Here is a 7836-nt window from a genome sequence, read left to right as displayed (position 1 = left end):
CAGTTGGTGTTAGCCCAAAAAGAAGTAACAAGTAACAAGACTAAGGTTGCAACTATGCCCAGTTAAAAAGTAGACGATTCTTCTTTATATCCCTCCCATGTCCCCGTCACTAGAAACATAGAAGAGATAAAGAGATGGAATAAAACAACAAGCCACACTACTCCCTTTCTTACCATCCTCCGACCCTCACAGTGTCACCCTAGTGGTGCTTGTCTCACCTGTGTCTCAAGAGAGGATGTCTTTTAATCTGGATATTAAATTTTTATATTAGGCTGAACTATTTAAATAACTGAAACTGTTTGGAAAGTCATAGAATCTACTTGTAAAGTTGTTAAGAAGTAGGAAAATAGGCTAGGCATGGTGGCTTATGCCAGTAATCCCAGCACTTTGGGAGGCTGGGTCAGGCAGATCGCTTGAGCTCAGGAGTTTGAGACCAGCCTGGGCAACATGGTGAAACCCCGTCTCTACAAAAAATACAAACAATACAACAATTAGCTGTGCGGTGTGGCACTCTTGTAGTCCCAATTACTCAGCAGGCTGAGATGGGGGATCAGCTAAGCCCCAGGAGGTTGAAGCTGCAGTCAGCTGTGATCACACCACTGCACTCCAGCCTGGATGACAGCATGAGACCATGCCTCAAAAAAATAAAAACATAGGAAAATAATATTCATCATAAAGCAATAGAAGCTTAACTGGATGAACAAAACCTTTTTATGTTAATTCTCCATTAAGTTCAGAAGACCTCAATAAGTTGGTTATATAAGTTTTCATAGCACCACCAAAGACAAAGGGTACTAAAACATATTTTGGGCAGAAAGCTATACATACAAAAATTACTTCAACAATTAAGTCACCTAAGATGTAGTCAGATGCACAGAAAAAAAATGCTACTATGCATGATACAGTTATCAAGGTATCCAGGACACATTTAACCTAATGTATTAAACACAGTGATGCTATCACAACTGTATATAAAATTTGAGCATTCATAGCTTGATCTGAAATAAATGTACTTAAACTGCAAAACTCATGGAGTAGGGCAACTATCAAAATACCTACACATGGACTAATAAAGACTATGTACAATGGATTCTATTCTACAAATACTTGGTAAATATTAAGAGAACCTAGTTTATATTTTAAGCATTGATTTAGCCATTAGGAATACAGTGATTTATAGTTTTAGGGAACTGTATATAGTTCTCTATATATAGAGAAAGCAGACACAAAATAATAATAGTAAAGTATAAGGAGTAAAACAGAATTACAGACTTCTGATGCTTCCTTTGTGGTTTAATTGATATCAAAATATCCACCCCAATAAAGACAACTATAATTTTTTTTTAAATAAACACATACAGATGGTGAAGAAAGCAGAGCAAATCAGATAGCCAAAATTTCATGTAAAAATTCCCTGAAAATAATGAAAATGAGGTGAGTTCTACATTATTCTTTGGCCACTTTTTCCCCTTGGTATATTTGCTGTTTGACAGCACAGCAATAGTGACTGAACAGAACAGAGCAGCTTAGAGCTTTTAGCTCTTTTATTTGGCTGGAGAGACAAAACTTCGAATTAAGGGCTATCAGGACAGCTAGGACTTCCCTGGAATGTACACACACACACGCGTGCGCACACACACACACCCACACACACACACAGAATTTAATCGGACATTCTACATACGATTTCCCCTCAAGGCATTTGCTGTTTCCTAAATTGTACATACGTGATTTTGACAAACCAAATATAAGCAGCTCCTAAGCATCTAAAACAACAGGAAGAGCGTTGAGCTATTTTAGGGATGTCTGGCTAAAAAAGGAGAGAGGATCCTGGTACAAACCTCAGGCTGTCAGTCCAGACATCTCAAAAGGTTGTGTCTTAGGCAAAATAAAAGTTTTACCAAGGAAATTATGCTAGTTCTGACCAAATGACAGTGATTTTCTTTACTCAACCTGACTATCAAAACAAAATTAAGTCCTCTCCGGAATAAAATAATATCTTGTAGAATCTCCATTATTTTTCACATACCCTACATGCATTCAACACAAAATTAAGACACATTCCATGAAATACAACCACATAACCTTAAACAGAGAGATACAATGGAAAAGAAAATTTTTAAAAGTTACTCAAGTTATCAAGACATTGTAATGACCAAAGATTTTAAAATAACTTCTGTTAATAAATATAAGAAAATAGAAGAAAAGATTGCAAATATTATAGTATACCTGAAATTGATTTAAAAATCGGGTGTAAAGACTACAAGTGAGAAACATTGAACGGGAAATGAGGTCGGTAATAAAGAGCAGATTGAAACACAAATAGAGTAGAGAGAAAATTATAGAAGAGCGTATGAGATGTAATGACATAGCAGAGGTCAAACATACCCACAAGTGGAGTTGTAGAGAAATTGAGACAGAAGAAAAATGTCTGACGAAATACAGGCCGAGAATTTCAAAAGCAGCTGTGTTTCAACCCACAGATTCAAGAAGCTCTGTAAACTCCTCAATATAAATATGAAAACAAAACAAATCTAGGGACACTAAAATAAAATGGTAGAAAAGCAAAGACTAAGAAATGTTAAAACTGTACACAGATAAAATACATTTTATCTTCAAAACAGCAAGATTAATGTTGAAATGTGACTTTCCAACAGAAATAGTAAAAGTCAGGAGAAAATTGAGTGGTATTTATGAAGTTTGGAAAGGAAATAACAGGGTTTCCATATCGATTGGAAATATTCAAAATGAAGGCAACACAAAATAATTTTCATATAAAACGGAAATACTCCATTTTGGGAGACTTGCACCAAAAGAAATACTGCAGACAATATATTTCTAAATGGAAATAGGGTATTTAAGAAAGGAAATAACACCAGAAAGGATAACTTATTGGTATAAGTTAATTGCTTTTAAACACCTTAAAGCAATAATAATCTTGTCTTTTGGTATTTCAGATAAATATAGAATAAAATATATGGACATAATAGCAAAATGACACCGTGGTTTATGGAAAAAGGTTTGAAATTTCTTTGAATTATGATAAAGTTACTGATTTATGATTAAATCTAATAAAGTGCGTATTTTACTGACTAAAATTTATAAATGAATATGTGTACAATGCAATGATAGAAGGATAAAATAAAACCGCAAATATTTAATGAATTCAAAAAAGGAAAGAATAGAGAAAAATATAAGCAATAGAGAACAAATTAAATAGCTTAACAAAACAGGAAACAATAGAAAGGTAGTAGATTTAACAGAAAATATTCAATAATTACCTTAAACATATCTGCATTAACCAATCCATTTAAAAGAAAATAATTGTCAGACTTGATAATTAGGAAACAGGAACAAGATACATATTTCCTAAAAGAAATTACTTAATGAAGAACACAAAAATATTGAAAACTAAAGTATGAAAAAAATATATTAAAAAATCAAACTGGCCAGGAGTGGTGGCTCACGCCTGTAATCCCAGCCCTTTGGAAGGCCGAGGTGGGTGGGTTACCTGAGGTCAGGAGTTCGAGACCAGCCTGACCAACATGGAAAAACTACATCTCTACTAAAAATACACAATTAGCCGGGTGTGGTGGCACATGTCTGTAATCCCAGCTACTCGGGAGGCTGAGACAGGAGAATTGCTTGAACCCAGAAGGAGGAGGTTGCAGTGAGCCAAGATTGCACCATTGCACTCCAGCCTGGGCAACAACAGCAAAACTCTATCTTGAGAAAAAAAAAAGTCAAATCATAACTCAAAGAAAACACATATAGATATATAATATCAATCAAATTAAATGTTGTAGCAAAATGTATTCTACGGACCAGAATGATTGTTTCCTAATGATAAAACTGCTATTCAACAGAAAGTGTAACCATCGCAAAGAAAATTTGGTATATGTATACAATTGAGTACTATTCAGCCACAAAAAGAAAAGTATAAGATTCTGTCATTTGCAACAACATGGATAGAACTGATGACATTATGTTAAGTGAAATAAGCCCAGCACAGAAAAACAAATGTCACATGTTCTCACTCATTTGTAGGTGTTAAAAATCAAAACAATTGAACACATAGAGTTAGAATAGAATGATGGTTACCAGAGGGTAGTGAGGTAGGGGAGTGGGGATGCTTAATGTGTATGAAAATATAGTCAGATAGAATAAATAAGTTCTATTATTTGATAGCATAGCAGGGTGATTACAGTCAATAATAATATATCATACATTTAAAAATAACCAAAAGAGTATAACTGGAATGTTCGTACCAAAAAGAAATGATAAATACTTGAGGTGACTACCCCATTTATCCTGATGTGATTATTACACATTCTGTGTGTATATAAAAATACCTCAGTTACCTCATAAATATATACATCCACTATGTACCCATAAAAATAAAAGTAAAACTTTTTTTTTAAAAAAGGAGACTAAACAATCCAAAATTTGTGTGTACCTAAAACAGTTTCAATATGTATAAAGCAAAATCTTAATGGACTAAAAAATATTTTAAAGGCCAAGTCAATCATTGTAGTCAGAGATTTTTAACACACCTCTCTCAGTAGACGTATAGAATTATACATCTATACATTTGAGCAACAAGAATTATAAATCTGACTTAAGTATGTTTTCAGACCCAGATTAAATTAATGTAGATACCAGTAACAAAAACATACCTAGAACACAGGCTAATTTTTGAAATTAAACAATATTCACTAACTACTGCATGTGACAAAGAAGAAATTACAAAGAAATAAATCATAAAAGTCTAAAGCAGTACATGAGAAAATTTACATAAATTCCCTGTGTCTTCATCTCCCAATATTTCCTTCGAAAATGTATATATAAAAAGAGAAAAGTAGAAGTAAACAAAAATTAAGTTCTCAGTATAACTTAAAGACAAAAAATGCCCACACTTCAAAAAGACTATAGATGTCAAACAAGCAAACAAATAAAACCCCAAATACCAAATCATGGAAAGAAATCTTTCAAACATTGTCTCATCTCTACTCTAAGGCAACAGTTTATGGTGGGCACAGCAGCCTGAAATAGGCTCTGTAGAAGAGAGAACGGAGTCAGTGATGGGTCTAAGGTAGATCTCAAAGTCCACTGAAGAAAGTAAGTGTACCATTAATATGAAAGTATTTAAACATGTATTTGGAGACCAGCACAAGAACTAAGAAGAAAAGGATCTACAAGTGTGTGTGATGTGAAAGAGTGATGTTCAAAATAGGTTGTTTCTGGGCCAAGAAAAATGTCAAAAACAAAAACAGAAGTGAGCTTGGGAAATTGTATAGTGACAAGGAAAAGTTGAGGGAAGTACCTCATGCTTCTACAAGGAAAAGAAGAATCAATGAATTGGAAGTAACAATTTCTCCTCCACCACAAAATAAATACACCCCAACACCACAATCAAATCCAAAGTATCTGAACTTTGCTGTCATGATATTAAAATACATCAATAAGCTAAGACCTTGTAGAACTCCCACAAACCACAAAATTGAAAGGACAAAATAATTATTGCAAAATTAAGATATCAAGATCCAATACAAATCAATGGTGGAAAATTCCCCACACAAAATAATAAGCAGAAGAAACTGTAAGAAAATACTCCCCACAGTTAAGTATACTCAAACAAAAATTTAGGAATAAGAAAAAATCACCTCGAATAAAATAATTCAGAAACTAAGCAAGATAAATACATTTCTCACCCACACACACATACACAAAAAGGAAGAAATAAATAAAAAATTGGTTGAACTTTAAAAAATAGAAGAAAAAGACAAAATTATGATGGTCACCAGTGAATCAATTAAAAACAGTTTAATAATAGGCAGGAAAATAATGAAGAGAACACAAATGAGATGAAGAGAAGTCAGAAAGTCAGAGAAAATATTGTGCAAATACAAGGCAGGCAAAAGTGTTGACTAACATACCTACAGTGGGAATTCATGAAGCAGAAAACCAAAACAACGTAACAGAACAAATATTCAACTTGATGCTCCTAGATAAATACAGAAGTAAATACATTTTCCCAAGGTTGAAAAGAAAACCTGAAATTACATTTTGACAAAAATGTATCAATGTCTAGAAAAACAGTTACCCAAATTGAACAGCTCTGAAACATATACTAGAAAATACTTCAGTTGAAAGCTTTCTTAAAAATTCCTAAAGGCTTTCAGGAGGAAAAAAAAAAGACTAGGTAAATTACAAGGACCGAATAATAGACTGGCATTAGACTTTTCAAAAATTACACATGAAGCAATTTACCAGTGCAGTTAGGCTATCAAAGTGAAAAGTTAGTGAAAGAAAACATAAATTGAGGATTTTCTATGTAGCCACTATGTCCTTCAAGTTTCAAATCAATAGAAAATAATTTTACATATAACAACTTTCTGAAAAATCTGCTCAATAAAGAGATGACTAAAATAACTTTAGCAAAATATACCAATGATGAGAATTTTTTTTTATTATTATTTAACTTTTAGGTTCTGGTTACAAGAGAAGGTTTCTTATGTAGGTGAACTCATTTCACAGGGGTTTTCTTGTAAAGATTATTTTATCACCCAGGTATGAAGCCCATTCCCCAATAGTTATCTCTTTTGCTCCTCTCCTCCTTCCCACCCTCCACCCAGTGTCTGTTATTCCCTTCTTAGTGTTCATGAATTCTCATGATTTAGCTCCCACTTATAAGTGAGAATGGGTGGTATTTGGTTTTGGGTTCTTGTGTTAGTTTCCCAAAGATTATAGCTTCCAGCATATATTGAAAGAGCCTAAAGACTAAAGCAAAGATTGGGAAAATGGTGTTAAACAAATTTACAAATATTACATGTTGTGACAAAGCAGAAAATATATAATTAAAAATAATAAAGCAAAGAAGAAGGGAAAAAGAAAATAGAAAAATATCATTAATTGTATGGACAGTATGTGGGAGTTAAATAATATCAATAACAACTGAGAATCCTGAGTAAAGGGCTAATAAATAAAAGACTAAGGCTATTAAGATAAAAGTACGAAGGTAAAACTAGAACAAAAACATGAAGCCTCCAAAATACTAAAATAAAACAAACATTAATTAAATGCAAGAAATTCACTGCCCATATAGATACATAGCAAATACTACTAATATATGACTCCAGGGTTTAGCACAAAATTCTCTTTTGTTTCTTTTCCCTATCACCGCTCAGTTTCTTAAACACACTTCTCTCTAGCTTTCCGATAGTTTTCTCTACCCAGGAAAAAACCTGTTTCGAAGACTGTGTTTTCACATCACACATACTTGTGGATGTGTAGGGAAAGAAAGAATCCTAGCAAAATAAGAAGAGAAGGCAACCAAAAAAAGTGTCCTTAAAAAAGACATTTAAGCAAACATCATACCTACTAGTGAAATAGGGATTGTTTTTCCCGATATCAGAAACAATTTGAGATTATCCAACATTATACTCTAGTCTTACCCAGTGCAATATGGCATGAAAAAGTACAATTTTGGAAATGAGAATGTAAAATATTCATTATTTATAAAAATGTCATTATTCTGTATCTTATCTTTCAAATATTAGCTCTTTTATGAAGTATTTCTCAGTCTTAGGCGGTTTTATCAAAACTCTGTCAGATATTGTTGTAGCAGTTGGAAAATAATTACATTAATTTTTTTCTTTTTTCTTATTTCAGACTGTGAACTCCTCAAAACATTAGTGACCATTCTAACCAATAATCTTCAAATTCAGCAGATTCTCTGACATACATCAGACACTCAAGGAATAAGAAATAATGATTAAAATAGTACCAGTAATGATATGTTTAATGGTCATCAAAATCCCAGAATGGTAACTCAAA

The 7836-nt window shown here is 32.9% G+C and overlaps 1 protein-coding gene across 1 annotated transcript in view; it reads right to left on the bottom strand.

Moving 5' to 3' along the window:
* GABRG1 (gamma-aminobutyric acid type A receptor subunit gamma1) overlaps nucleotides 1–7836 on the bottom strand; it is an 88525-nt gene that overhangs the window by 54392 nt on the left and 26297 nt on the right. The window lies entirely within an intron of this gene.

This window comes from Hylobates moloch, unplaced genomic scaffold (assembly GCF_009828535.3).
Source record: "Hylobates moloch isolate HMO894 unplaced genomic scaffold, HMol_V3 SCAFFOLD_17, whole genome shotgun sequence".
Taxonomy (NCBI): Eukaryota; Metazoa; Chordata; class Mammalia; order Primates; family Hylobatidae; genus Hylobates; species Hylobates moloch.
Note: the sequence above shows the minus strand (reverse complement) of the source record. Positions and strands in the feature narration are given on the sequence as shown.